The following is a 15,830-nucleotide window of genomic DNA, read 5'->3' on the forward strand; positions in this document are numbered from 1 at the left end:
AAATTCGCTTCATTCGCGCATGACATTCACTTCACAACAGTGAAATTCGCGAAATTCACGCGAATTCGCGTCATGGGAGGGGCTTCTGCCAGGGGGTTTGTCTAGTTGAGAAATGGCTGACATGGGCTGTGTTTACACGTCTTTTTTGTTAAAATACTACTGTTAATGTGTGACAAAACATAGATTTAAGACTTTTCAGGCGATAATGTAGTTGTTTAAAGCCCAAATCTGTGGTTTATTTATAAAAAGAGTGCCTATTTGAACATTTATATGGCGTTTTCGGAGTTGTGAGCTCCAGGCGATCAGCGGCGCTCAGCGCTCATTAATCCCGGTGAGAGCAGCCTTTCCTCGGCCAGTCCTTCTGACGTTTGCCGCTGGCTCTGATGTCTCTGTGGTGTCTCGAGCTATAATTTGTCTTGTGTATATGTAACGGCCGATCTTTGGTCTCATGGATCTATAATTTGTTCCCTGGCAAATCGTTTAGGCTGAGGGCAAAGAGAAGTTTCATTACTTTTTAATTTTTAGGCTAATTAACTTTACGTTACCGTTGTAGCCGACTAGCACTGACTTTGAATGTTTGACTGAATTGTTTGCTTTATTTCATGTATAGCTTCTTATACCTTTTACTTATACTTTTGTATTATTGATCATACATAAACTTGCCTTTAACAAAAAGAGACTGGGTTGTGTTTCATGTCATTTAATGTTATCACAGTGATAATCATATGCACACTGAACCAGATATTAATATACAGATTTTCTCCTCATTGTTGTCACTACTAGAGCAAGCTCCTGATTGGTTTACACAGCGCGAATATCCGCCGAAGATCAGATTTTTCAACTCAGGCGATTCGCGCGTCAAATGCTCATTTCGCTCAATTCGCGCCGTGTCATTCGCGCAAATCGTGTCATTCGCGCAAATCGTGTCATTCGCGCAAATCACACCGCATAATGTCTATTCGCATCTTTGCATTGACTTAACATGTAAATCACTCTCGCGAATCACGTCATTCGCGTCCGGTGTGAACGCACCTTTAGAGGTCATCACACTATAAGAATATCCTGTGAGTTTTAGAACGGAAAAATTCCTTGTTAGTCCAAAAACAGCTATTATTGTAAACAAGCCCAGAGAACAACTGTTGTGGAATGAGCCTATAATAGAAGGTGAAAGACCGCCTCTGCAGAAGAACTTCATCATCGCAACTTTGGCCCCGCCCACTGGAGTGTTAGTGAGATGACGAGGAGAGATGAGCGATACAGGATGGGCTACAAATAACATTCCCTTCCAAAGGATCCAAATGCTAGGAATGTGTGTATTTATTTTCATCAATGTCTCAGTTGAGCATTATTTATTTGTATTTACGCTACATTTCACTGTGGATTCTTTGGGAAATCAGTCGCAATATCGGTGCAGGCTTTGCAAACAGACTTTTACGATATGGACTCGACAGTAACGCCACAACATGTGAGTAACCGTGTTAATGCCTGATCTGAGATCAGTGATTTCTGATATGTAGTCAGATGGTCTTTGTCTGTGTGTCAGTAAATCAAACTAGTGACTAAACTGTCATGAAGGAGTAAGTAATCAAAAAGTAGTCCAATTATTTAACCTAAAACTCAAATTTTCATCATGTAATTTGTATTCAGTAATGGACTACAGTTTGTAAGTGATCTACCCAGCACTGCAATAGTAAAAGGCTGTTGAGTGAAAGCACCTGCTCTATGTGATCAAGTTCACCCGCTGGACAAACACATCACGGCAATCACACATCAACTCACTGTGATTTACAAACCATTTGAAGCCCTGCAGCACAGGATTCGGCACCAAGAACCTCCTAAAAACGACTTGAGTCTCAGTGTTTAATTCATGAGAGGAGGTACACTGGAATAGTGAGGGTGAGGTGAGGCAAGGAAGCTGTTGATTCATACTTACAAATGGTCCTAGATAGGCAATCATTTCCCCTAGACCTGTCTGCACTCTCTTCATATGGGGATTTCTTTAATGTTGGAGGGCCTCGGAGGTTCTCTGATAGGAATCCCATGCAGTCTCCAGCTGCTGCAGTCATCAGTGCTTAATGTGTTTAGAAGGTCATTCCCCTGAGCACTCAATCCTCTTCCCTGCATGCTCAGCGTCCCTCAACGTCAAATACTTGTTAAAAAAAATAAAATAACAACAGAAAGTAATATGAAAAGCAATTGAATGAAATTTAAAAATAATTCTATGTTTTAATTTTTTATTTTTATTTTAGTTAAAAATTAACAGGTGTATAAATCAAGCACTAGGCGTGCAGACGCTTCTACACACATTAGTGAGAGAATGGGCCGCTCTCAGGAGCTCAGAGAACTCAAGCGTGGTGCCGTGATCGGTTGCCCCCTGTGCAATAAGTCCATTCGGGAAATTTCCTCACTACTAAATATTCCACGCTCAACTGTTTGGGAATTGGGAACAACAGCAACTCAGTCATGAAGTGATAGGCCATTTAAAATCACAGAGCGGGGTCAGCGCATGCTGAGGGTCACAGTGCGCAGAAGTCGCCAACTTTCTACAGAGTCAAGACCTCCAGACTTCTGTGTCCTTCAGATGAGCTCAAGAACAGTGTGTAGAGCTTCATGGAATGGGTTTCCATGGCCAAGCAGCTCATCCAAGCCTAACATCACCAAGGGCAATGCAAAGCGTGGGATGCAGTGGGGTAAAGTGCGCCGCCACTGGACTCTTGAGCAGTGGAGACGTGTTCTCTATGACCAATCACGCTTCTCTGCCTGGCAATCCCATGGGCGAGTCTGGGATTGGCGGCTTGGCATATTTCCAAGTTTATGGTGTGGGGTTGTTTTTGAGAGGTTGGTCTTCGCCCCTTAGTTCCAAGGAAAGGAACTCTTAATGCTTCACCAAGACATTTTGGACAATTTCATGCTCCCAAATTTGTGGGAACAGTTTGGGGACACCCCCTTCCTGTCCCAACATGACTGACCAGTGCACAAAGCATTGGTCCATAGAGACATGGATGACCGATATATAAATACACACAGATGCATATATATATATATAATGCAATGGACCACTTTCCAAGGATTACCTGAAAGAGATTATGTTCTCCAGAGATGCCATAGAGGACAGTATTTCTGAAAAATCACTCATCGAACTCCAGAGGAATGAGTTAATATCTGCAAGACAGAGAGTTCTTCAGTGGATCGTTTGAAAACTAGAGAGCGTTCAAAGTTTCCTCAAGAACAATATTTAGATTCGAGTCGTCAGATAAAAGAGATACATGCAGAGGCAGCAGTACGGACCATTGGGAGCAAGAGCATCTACTTCATGTGCTCTTTGTGGCTTGGCAGAGATCTTCAGAAATCTCTTACCTGACTGCAGGCATAATTTACTCTGAGGTGAAGATTCAGGTCAGCGAATGTCTCTTTTGAGGAAAGGAAAGAATCCAAAGATGACTTTGAAACTAAACACTAAACTCTTCTGCTGCCTACAAAGGGCTTAAAAAATGCACACCTACAGGTTGTATTTGTCAAGTCAAGTCACTTTTATTTATATAGCACCTTATACAATACAGACTGTTTCAAAGCAGCTTTACAGGGATCAACAGGAAAATGATTCAATGATGTTTGCAATGATGACGCAAAGAAAGTTCACTTGAATGTATTTATCTTTTTAAAGCACAATATAAAAACATGGGCTGTGCCACGCCAAAATATGATATTTATTCAAACAATTGTACAGTATTTTTTTGTTTAACTACACTCACCTAAAGGATTATTAGGAACACATACTAATACTGTGTTTGACCCCCTTTCGCCTTCAGAACTGCCTTAATTCTACGTGGTATTGATTCAACAAGGTGCTGAAAGCATTCTTTAGAAATGTTTGCCCATATTGATAGGATAGCATCTTACAGTTGATGGAGATTTGTGGGATGCACATCCAGGGCACGAAGCTCCCGTTCAACCACATCCCAAAGATGCTCTATTGGGTTGAGATCTGGTGACTGTGGGGGCCATTTTAGTCCAGTGAACTCATTGTCATGTTCAAGAAACCAATTTGAAATGATTGGAGCTTTGTGACATGGTGCATTATCCTGCTGGAAGTAGCCATCAGAGGATGGGGACATGGTGGTCATAAAGGGATGGACATGGTCAGAAACAATGCTCAGGTAGGCCGTGGCATTTAAACCATGCCCAATTGGCACTAAGGGCCCTAAAGTGTGCCAAGAAAACATCCCCCACACCATTACACCACCACCACCAGCCTGCACAGTGGTAACAAGGCATGATGGATCCATGTTCTCATTCTGTTTACGCCAAATTCTGACTCTACCATCTGAATGTCTCAACAGAAATCCAGACTCATCAGACCAGGCAACATTTTTCCAGTCTTCAACTGTCCAATTTTGGTGAGCTTGTGCCCGGTAGGGTCTTCTGCTGTTGTAGCCCATCCGCCTCAAGGTTGTGCGTGTTGTGGCTTCACAAATGCTTTGCTGCATACCTCGGTTGTAACGAGTGGTTATTTCAGTCAAAGTTGCTCTTCTATCAGCTTGAATCAGTCGCCCATTCTCCTCTGACCTCTAGCATCAACAAGGCATTTTGGCCCACAGGACTGCCGCATACTGGATGTTTTTCCCTTGTGGTCATGTGTGAAAATCCCTTGTAACTGAGCAGATTGTGAAATACTCAGACCGGCCCGAAAGAAAATCACTTTTCTTTCCCATTCTGACATTCAGTGTGGAGTTCAGGAGATTGTCTTGACCAGGACCACACCCCTAAATGCATTGAAGCAGCTGCCATGTGATTGGTTGATTAGATAATTGCATTAATGAGAAATTGAACAGGTGTTCCTTATAATCCTGTAGGTGAGTGTATAATATATATATATATATATATATATATATATATATATATATATATATATATATATATATATATATATATATATATATATATATATATATATATATATATATATATATATATATATATACATATATACATACATACATATATATATAATGTACACATATGTTAATATAATGTACACATTTCTTTTTAATGTTTGGCATAGGGTTATGCAAGTCCAGCAGCTGTGAAACACTCTGTCCTTTATACAGCGATGGACGATACAGCACAACCAGTCATTTTAGCAGCATTACATTTAGTAAATGTGACAAATGTGTGCTCACTCTAAAAATCCAAATGCCTTAATGTCCTGGCGCTGACTCTGCAAACACCTTGCTATTTGGCATGTAATGGCATATAAAACATCCGCTCTAAATGTTCTGTAAAGAATCTGTGTTTACAGCGAAGTTGAGCAATCTGTCCCTGAAAAATAAATCAGAGCCTCCCTGCAGAATCTGCAGACAGTTTGAAGCCTTTTTTCGTGGTAACTTATTATACCCGGCGTTCCCCCCCACTCAGCGAATTTGCATGTGGCTTGTAGATTAATGCTTACCTGCCAATGATGATGCGCTCTCTCCTAAATCATCCTCGCTCCCATGGGCCGCAGTACATTTGTAATACAATCCCCTTACCAGCCTTTTGAATCCGTGCCCTGCATTAAATCAGGTATTATATGACGAACAGCTGTTTTTGTATTAATCACTTATTAATATGAATTCCAGAGCCAGGCTGGGCGGACCCGATGATGTTGTCATAGAGTCATCCCGAATCAGAAGCATGACAAAAATCAATGATGTGCAGAAACACATTGAGGGGTCAGCATGAGAAAACAAAACCTGCACCTGTTGAACATATCAGGATTTGGAAATGATCTGTAGCAGTGGCGCCATAAATCATTTCGATTAGGATTTTAATGGACATTTGTTGCTGGCACTCATGGCGGAGTCACATGGAATTGACTGTGGATTTTTACTGGATGAGAAAGGACGAAGGTGGAGACTTGATGTTAAGAGTATATTTGAAACATTCATTTATTAACAGGGGGGGGGGGGGGGAAGACTAAATGACCCAATCTACTTTTTTCTCTCTCTCCAAAATGACATATTTCAAACCTGTCATGAAATCAAATATTAGAACAATTGCGTAGGATTTACTTTGGAACAATTTTCACTCAGAAAATTGCAAACACATTGAATTAAGCGTGACATTTTGAATCAGAAAGACTGAAATAGTATGTTCTTGTAAAATGTACAGTTTACTTAAAGGCTTTATATATAATGCATTATAAAATTATATTTTAATGTATTAATTTATTATGCCTTGTAATGCATTGTATGATTTCATAACCACAGTAATAATACATTTAACACACTTTTAGAAAGTTTGCATTAAAAACACACAATTTCAGATGTGACAGGGTATCTGCAAATGTAATGCATTATAATGTACATTATACATTTATAATGCATAATAAATAAAGGCTTTAAGTAAAGTGTTGCCCCCTTTTTTACCGTATGCAAATGCATAAGCACTAATCAAACAAGTATGGAAATAATATGTCAGTTTAGTTTTAGACTCAAAATGCATGTCACCAGAAGACTCAAGTAATGACAATGAAAATATAACGTTTCAAATATCTATTGGAACATGCATTTCTGTTCAAAAATAGCTTTGAATATTAGCGACATGGTTCATAATGGATTTACTGAATATTTAGTTGCATGGATTGAATAGCTAACATCTCTTAAGTGCTTGCAGTTGATTTGAAGCTAATGAAAGTAAACGTTCATTGGATAAAACTGTTATTGTGTGGTGTTTCACTAGTCGGCCGGCTCTCCTCCCAGTAGATTGGACAGTAGTATAGCATGACTGGTGTAAATCTATACGCCCCGGCTTGATTGAGCCAGCATGTAGCGTCCATCTCCAGGGAGGATCAGCCGGCTACTGCGAACCTGAGAAAGACCGGCAGTGAAAGACGGGAGAAGCGGCGCCAATTCTAATAAGAGAGCGCGGGCCTTAAGAAACCACTAATAGTTCCTAAAGTTTCCCGTCCCATGAGCCTTAGCAGCAGGAGAGAGGGAGCCGAGTGGACGGCCGGTAATCAATGTCAGGCTGCTCTGTGTGTGTGTGTTGTGAGAGGAGGAGTGTGCGGGGGACTCCTGAGAGCCAGAGAGACTGTGCAGGGCTCTGAATATTAATGTCCATTTCCGGCATGAAATACAGTAGCCTTGTTGGGTTGAACTGGCCTCACACTTCAGCAGACAACTGCCATCCCTTCACTGAAAGCTGCTTATTAGTAATTAGGTAAGTCTGTAGGACAGGATTCTCAGAGTGGGCGGAGCCTGTGTAGTTCAGCATCAACCAGCTGCAATAAGAACGTGAAGAAAGCTCTTATGCTGTGTTCACACCAAACGCGAATAGAGCCTCAAAATCGCGTCTAGTCGGATGCTTGAACATTTTGAATCCATTCGCACGTCCACAGCGAATTGGACGCAAGTATAAATTGAGCGTTTGAAGCGAAATAGATGCACGTTCAAGGTGCTCCAGGAGTCATAAAACAACACTCATTTTCATAAAAAATATATATTAAACATTAATAGCCACACAAATGTGGTCCAGGCAACTCCTACATTATCTTCACTGCATGTATATTTAAATATTCTTAAAAAATAAAGTTATGAAACTTCTCTTTGCCCTCAGTCAAAATGATTTGGCAGACAACAAATTATAGATTCATGACACCAAAGATCGGCCGTTAGATCCACACAAGATGAACCGCTACAGGCCATCAGTGCCAGAGGCAGACGGCAGAAGGACTGGCCGAGGAAAGGCTGCTCTCGCCGGGGTTAATGAGCGCTGAGCGCCCGCTGATCGCCTGGAGATCACAACTCCACAAACGCAAGATTTTTTTTTTTTTAAATAGGCGCTCTCTTTATAAATAAACCACAGATTTGAGCTTTAAACAACTACATTCTCACCTGAAAAAGTCTTAAAACAGGGGTCTCAAACTCATTTTATCTGGTGGCCGCTGGAGGTTCAAGTATTGCAAAAAAAAGTTGCACAACTGATCCAATCTTCTCAATCTTTATTATAAACAGTTCTTCAACATGAATGTTTCTTCTGAACATGAACTGTTCCTGTACTAAATATAGCCTATAGAAATTAAATCATGTAAAATGAAATAATTCATGATTTTAATTTAATTTTAAATAATAGACTAATTCACAGCAAGGCCGTAACCAGGTCAAACAGAACAGTGAGCGAAATTCTAGGTCTAATTGTAGTTGGGGAAATAATCTTTTTGGGACTATTAGTAAACAATATTTGCATTAATTTGCGTCAAATATATTATCAGTCCCGATATTCTTAGCATGAGTGAGTGTATAAATACATAGATATGCGAGTTCATTTGAATTCTCTAGTGGTCTGGTGGTAGAATTTTTGTCAACCGTGTCAAAGGCTCCGGGTTCTAATCCGCTCTCATATAGTTTTTCTTCATTAAAATCAAAGATGTTCATCAATGATTGTATAATAAGACCATGGACACGTTTGCATTTTGTTTTGTGATTTCACCGGAAAAAATAGAGTCTCTCTCAGCAACTGCATTAAGCGATAGATTGACGCGCTCGTCTGTGTGTGAAGACTGTGCAGTGTGCACAAGCCAAAAGAGAACGTAAACCCTGCATACTTTGATTTGATTGGCCATCTCAATCATTTAGACACTGACGAGCGCTGTTAGACCACATTCGTTTTAACTGTCTGATCAGCTTCGTTCGTCTGTTCCTGTCAATCACACGGTGTCAACCAATTATACTGCACGAGGGAGGGGCGAGCCAACTCTCTCTCTCTCTCTCTCTCTCACACACACACACACACACAAAGGAGGCAGCAAGCGTGGCAAGCGCTGCAAACGCAACGACTCAGCAAAAAGGTGCTTTTCAGAGCAACGCGCGGGCCGCACTAACACTAAACTTTGATGTCAAGAAGGGGGCCACAAAATATCATCCTGCGGGCCGCGAGTTTGAGACCCCTGTCTTTAAACCTCATTTTGTGACACAATAGTAGTATTTTTAAATTATGCAGGGTTTCTCTTCACGTCACTTTACCATGTGACAGCAGCGAGCAGGCTCCTGATTGGTTAACGCGGCGCAAATTGACGCCAAAGTTCAGATTTATCAACTCGCGTGTAACGCGCGTATTGCGCAAGTTGCTCAATTCGCATCCAATTTGCGTAATTCGCACAAACTGGACGCGCGAATGAGGCGGAATCGCGTCCATTCTTCCGAGCGAAACGCGTCCATCGTGCCGCAGGACCTCCAGACATGCGTCAACGTGCCTTTACATTTACTTAACACTGAAATCACTCGCTCCTGACGCTCTATTCGCGTTTGGTGTGAACGCAGCATTAGTCATGATACTACTAAATGAATACTAGTGGTTTTCTTAACGTAAGGATTGGTTAGGAAATGGGCAGTTGAATTATTTATTTATTTTCATGATACGTATATTGCACACAATTCTGATATCTACCGTAATAAATCCGACATTTTATAGCCAAACGTTTTGAGATGCCAGCCTTACATACACATGCACTTTAATGACATCCCATTCTTAATCCATAGGATTTAATATGGGCTGCGTCTCTAAAAAATGCTGGTTAAAAATAACCCAAGTTGGGTTGGAAATGGACCAGCCCAGCAATTGGGTTGTTTTAAGCAAACATTTAACCCAACCGCTTGGTTAAAACAACCCAATTGCTGCAATTGCATTTTCAACCCAACTTGGGTTATTTTTAACCCAGCATTTTTTAGAGTGTAGGCAGCTGACTCGTTGCCTCGCTGCCTTATCAGACAATGGCTTGTAAGGCAGTGTTTGTTCATGAAGGCACCTCACGAATCTAATTTCGGACAGACTTCTTAGGCAGTGTAACCGTTTAATGATTTACAGCAAAATAGAGTGAGCTTTGCCTGAGAACTTAACACATATTTAATTACTACATTAGTAATTTCTCGCTAGAAATGACATCAGAATTGGAAAATGTTGGCAAGAAAACGTACATTCACACAAAAACTGACCAGCAAACGCAACTTTCGGACGCCATCTTTTTTTTCTAGCTCAACTATCACAGGATTGCACAGGATTGTGAGATATCAAAGGCAGCGAAGGATACATAAATGCTGCCTTCAAAAATCCATCAGATGAAGGGATCTCAGGAGACAGGAAGTGAAGCTAACATTAGATTCGGACGTGCCTCTGTGCCTTCCTGCCTTGAAATGTGTCCTCCGAAGGCAGCATTTTCCAGGTTTCGGATGCAGCCATGGAGTTAGCCCACCATCTATAACAGCTTCAACTCTTCTGGGAAGGCTTTCCGCATGGTTTAGGAGTGTGTTTATGTGTCATTCTTCTAGAAGCGCATTTGTGAGGTCAGGCACTGATGTTGGACGAGAAGGCCTGGCTCTCAGTCTCCGCTCTAATTCATCCCAAAGCTGTTCTATCGGGTTGAGGTCAGGACTCAAGTTCCTCCATAGAAAACTCGCTCCTCATGTCTTTATGGAGACGCTTTGTGCACTGGTCAGTCATGCTGGGACAGGAAGGGGCCGTCCCCAAACTGTTCCCACAAAGTTGGGAGCATGAAATTGTCCAAAATGTCTTGGTATCCCGAAACATTAAGAGTTCCTGTCTCTGGAACTAAGGGGCCAAGCCCAACCCCTGAAAAACAACCCCCCCTCTACCAAACTTTACACTTGGCACAATGCAGTCAGGCAAGCGCCAAACCCAGACTCGTCCATGGGATTGCCAGACAGAAAAGCGTGATTATTATGTGATTCATTCGAATGTTTCACCAAGCGCTCTCGTATATCTGTGCTCAAGTAATGGTTGTAGCGAAGTCTTTTAAAACGGGGAGTGATCCATAAACGGACACCAGTCTGATCAGCCTCATTCCCTGAGCTCTGTTTTTTGTGTAGCCGTGTTGTGCACACCAACCCACCGCAAGCTCTCATGTAGATCAAATTGGCCATGTAACCGGCACATTAAACACAGAGCATGAACAGGAGAGCACCATCAGGTCGAGCACCATCTAAACATTCCCACCACTGATGTTTATTTTGAGCTAGGGAGGTGGCAACACACCTACACAAGAGGCCTGTATTCTGCAGAGCGATCCAACACAGGGGAAACGTTTGGTTGGACACTTCAAATGTTTGTCCTTCATTACTTATCTACCAAGCCACCCATAGTACACACTGTGGTCTCTGCATCAGTTTTCAAATAGAAATAATAAGCATATAATTGTAACGTTTTATTTATTTATTTATAATGAAACAACCTATTATTTTCATTAGCTTTTATTAATGTTATCCCATTATCCCATGAGTAAATATAAAATATTGAATGGAATTATTGAAGGACACCATGTCTCATGGCTCACTTCCAGCTGGGATTAAACAACAGCCTTCTGACTTCCAGACCAGGACCTTAACCACCACACCATCACAAAAGGTAATATACGAACTCTTGTAGATAGCCGTTTTATTCCTCTCCCACATTGTAAATGTCCACAGGCTGCTATGCGGCATGATGTCTGTGTCTCTGACAAGTGAGAAATGTCCATGTTTTCCATGACCTGTGTGAAGCAGCGTTTGCCTCTTTCTCCATTCACGATGGCAGCAGCAATGTGGTCTTCAATGCAAAACGGCTGTTTGCAATTTTCCGAAGTCCACTTGAGAAATAGAGGTCATTATTTGAATGAATTTAGAATGATGGGGTTTACATGCGTGGAGACATGTTTACTTTCACTGTTTTCCATGCCTCCCATTGTGACCGGTGATGCCCGGGTCCAAATGAGACTGGACAGATCCGGGAACAGTTGGTTCCAAGGGCGTGCGTAAATGATGGTTGAGGTCTGCTTGCCAGCCCTGATCTTGGGCATGAAGGCAAGAGGTGTTGGCTTTGGGAATTGCACTTAGTCTACAAGGTGGCTTGGTGGAGAACAGGTTTGGAGTCAGGCGCTCTTGGTGGTGTGCTTTCTGTGGCAGGGTCCGCGAGGCACATCCATCTTCTTGCCACTCCAGTGACGGCAAAGCAAACAGAGAGAACAAACCCCCCATACAGTCAAGAACCCCCAAGATCCAAGCGCTCTCCAAAACAGCAGCACTGATAATACGACAAGCCAGGATGTATGTGGAGTATTAGGAAAATATTGAAATCAAAATCCCATTTATTTCATTGCATAGACTTTCCATCATACTTAATTCTAGTTGGACTAACGTTTGAGTGCTCTATGGTGAGTTATGTGTATTTTTCTTGACTTATTTATAATCTTATGAAGGTCACCATGACATCTTAATCCTCTTTCCCACAAATATGCCATAAAACACTCCATTATAAACACTGAAGATGCTGCCCATGAATGCACGGGCACCTTAAAAGCATCATTCACCCACAAAATAAAAATATTATATCATCGTTTATTGACACTCGTGCATGTTCCACTTCTGTGCTACACTGGTCTACAATGAATAGGGACTGGAGCCTTTAAAGCTTCCTAAATTATATTAAAGTCGTATAAGAGCTCATTAAAGCAATCTATACTGTATGGCTTGTCCACTACACTCCAAAAAAAAAACTTTGGGTTATTTTTCTACCAAAATCCTGGGTTGAGCTTTTTGGGTCATTTTTGGGGAGGTTATTTTTTCAGTAGTTTTTGTGTTACCCAGATCCTGGATCACTGTAACAACCCAGTGTTTGGGTTGTTTTTGTGTTACCCAGATCCTGGGTCAGACGTAACAACCCAGTGTTTGGGTTGTTTTTGTGTTACCCAGATCCTGGGTCAGATGTAACAACCCAGAGTTTGAGTAGTTTTTGTGTTACCCAGATCCAGGGTCAGATGTAACAACCCAGTGTTTGGGTAGTTTTTGTGTTACTCAGATCCTGGGTCAGACGTGACAACCCAGTGTTTGGGTAGTTTTTGTGTTACCCAGATCCAGGGTCAGATGTAACAACCCAGTGTTTGGGTAGTTTTTGTGTTACCCAGATCCAGGGTCAGATGTAACAACCCAGTGTTTGGGTAGTTTTTGTGTTACCCAGATCCAGGGTCAGATGTAACAACCCAGTGTTTGGGTAGTTTGTGTGTAACCCAGATCCTGGGTTAGATGTAACAACCCAGTGTTTGGGTAGTTTTTGTGCTACTCAGATCCTGGGTCAGACGTAACAACCCAGTGTTTGGGTTGTTTTTGTGTTACTCAGATCCGGGGTTAGATGTAACAACCCAGTGTTTGGGTTGTTTTTGTGTTACCCAGATCCTGGGTCAGATGTAACAACCCAGAGTTTGAGTAGTTTTTGTGTTACCCAGATCCTGGGTCAGACGTAACAACCCAGTGTTTGGGTAGTTTTTGTGTTACTCAGATCCTGGGTCAGACGTAACAACCCAGTGTTTGGGTAGTTTTTGTGTTACCCAGATCCTGGGTCAGACGTAACAACCCAGTGTTTGGGTAGTTTTTGTGTTACTCAGATCCTAGGTCAGACGTAACAACCCAGTGTTTGGGTAGTTTTTGTGTTACCCAGATCCTGGGTCAGACGTAACAACCCAGTGTTTGGGTAGTTTTTGTGTTACTCAGATCCTGGGTCAGACGTAACAACCCAGTGTTTGGGTAGTTTTTGTGTTACCCAGATCCTGGGTCAGACGTAACAACCCAGTGTTTGGGTAGTTTTTGTGTTACCCAGATCCTGGGTCAGACGTAACAACCCAGTGTTTGGGTAGTTTTTGTGTTACTCAGATCCTGGGTCAGACGTAACAACCCAGTGTTTGGGTAGTTTTTGTGTTACTCAGATCCTGGGTCAGACGTAACAACCCAGTGTTTGGGTAGTTTTTGTGTTACTCAGAACCTGGGTCAGATGTAACAAACCAGTGTTTGGGTAGTTTTTTTGTTAACCAGATTAAGTCCATCAACACCCGAAACCTTCACAGGTTGTCATGGGTCGACATTTCATAAAGTAACATTAGGCAGTTTTGATTTAAAATAATGTAGATGATCGTGTTATTTTACACATGCATCTGCTTACCTATGCAATCACTTGTTTCTGCTTCTTTTTTTCATGTGTTTCGATCAGGAGATTCAGTACTCTTTCAGAAGATTTGTAATAGCACCCCCTACCATATGAATTTCCATCAATGGTAGGGAAAAAGTTACAAGATCACACTCACTAACTCACACAAATCTCTTGTATGTCCTTGGAAGACCTGGAATATAGCGCTCAGATCTTGTGGACCACTTTTATGATGCTTTTATGATATTTTGATGGTGATTTAGTTTTCGCTGTCTGGTTCTCATTCATTATTGCATGGAAAAGAGAATACAGAATCCAATATATCCAACTTGGACTATTAATAAACAGCATTGCGCTCTCAAGGTTTTACTTTTGCAAACTCTAATGGTCATGGAACTGTATCTTATGTACTATATATTTTTCTTTAAAAAGGTGATACCACAAAGATGAATGCTCTTTATTGTCACATCATTTTGTCGCACTCTTTCCCCGTCTGTCTTCTTTTGCCCCAGGGCCAGTTGGGTTTGTAGCTTTATTTGACATGCATTACCACAGCCGTTGAGAACACAGCCTCTTTTAGAGTTGTTACCTGGAGCTAAAAGAGAGCTATATCGTTCAGCACTTGACGTGGCTATCATAATACTTAGACCCAGACAGACCTTGTGCCCTGGCAGAAACCACAGACTGCACTGTGACACAGTCGCTGCAGCTTTAACAGTGAAACTCGACCCGTGTTTCCCTCTCCGAGCGGTTTTCGGAACAGTATTCTCTGTACCTGAACACACTGGCCTATAGTGAGCGCGGAGGTGAATGAGTCTCTGTGGAGGTCTAACCGGCCTGTTAGGCCTGTCGCCTGCTAAATATAGAACAACAACAATGGAAAGAGGAAGTTCTTGACTGATGCTGAGATAGAGCTGTCACGTTCATGTTTGGACTTACGTGTTTGTTGATATTCGGTGTGAGCGCGTTGACAAATAGGGTAACGTTAAAAACCAGTGTAAACATAGCCTGACTCACTGGGACTGATATTGGATCTGTAATGAGTGTGATTTTTCCATGTATTTTGGAGTCTCAAAGGCTATAACTTGCACACACACACACCGATCAGGCATAACATTATATTGTGTTGACCCCTTTTGCTGCCAAAACAGCCCTGACCCGTCGAGGCATGGCCTCCTCTAGACCCCTGAAGGTGTGCTGTGGTATCTGGCATCAAGATGTTAGCAGCAGATCCTTTAAGTCCTGTAAGTTGCGAGTTGGGGCCTCCATGGATCGGAGTTGTTTGTTCAGCACATCCCACAGATGCTCGATTGGATTGAGATCTGGGGAATTTGGAGGCAGAGTCAATACCTCAAACTCGATGTTGTGCTCCTCAAACCATTCCTGAAGCATTTGTGCTTTGTGGCGGCGCACACAAACGCTGTGATGCTCTGTGTATTCTGACACCTTTCTATCAGAACCAGCATTAACTTCTTGAGCAATTTGAGCTCCAGTAGCTCGTCTGTTTGATCGGACCACACTGGCCAGCCTTCGCTCCACACGTGCATCAATGAGCCTTGGCCGCCCATGACCCTTTGGCCGGTTCTCCACTGGTCCTTCCTTGGAGCACTTTTGATAGAGACTGACCACTGCAGACCGGGAACAGCCCACAAGAGCTGCAGTTTTGGAGATGCTCTGACCCAACCGTCTAGCCGTCACAATTTGGCCCTTGTCAAACTCGCTCAAATCCTTACGTGAAGCGATGCAACAAAAAAATCACAGTTATTTGGTTCCAAAGGAAGTTTAGTCATAAATAGGTTGCTTTTAAAAGTTGACCTATTGCTTCTGAATAATTAACTATAGTTAATGATTTAGTCAGAAATTAGGTCACCTTTTAAAAGCAACCT

The sequence above is a fragment of the Gobio gobio genome (genome assembly GCF_949357685.1).
Source record: "Gobio gobio genome assembly, chromosome: 20".
Classification (NCBI taxonomy): domain Eukaryota; kingdom Metazoa; phylum Chordata; class Actinopteri; order Cypriniformes; family Gobionidae; genus Gobio; species Gobio gobio.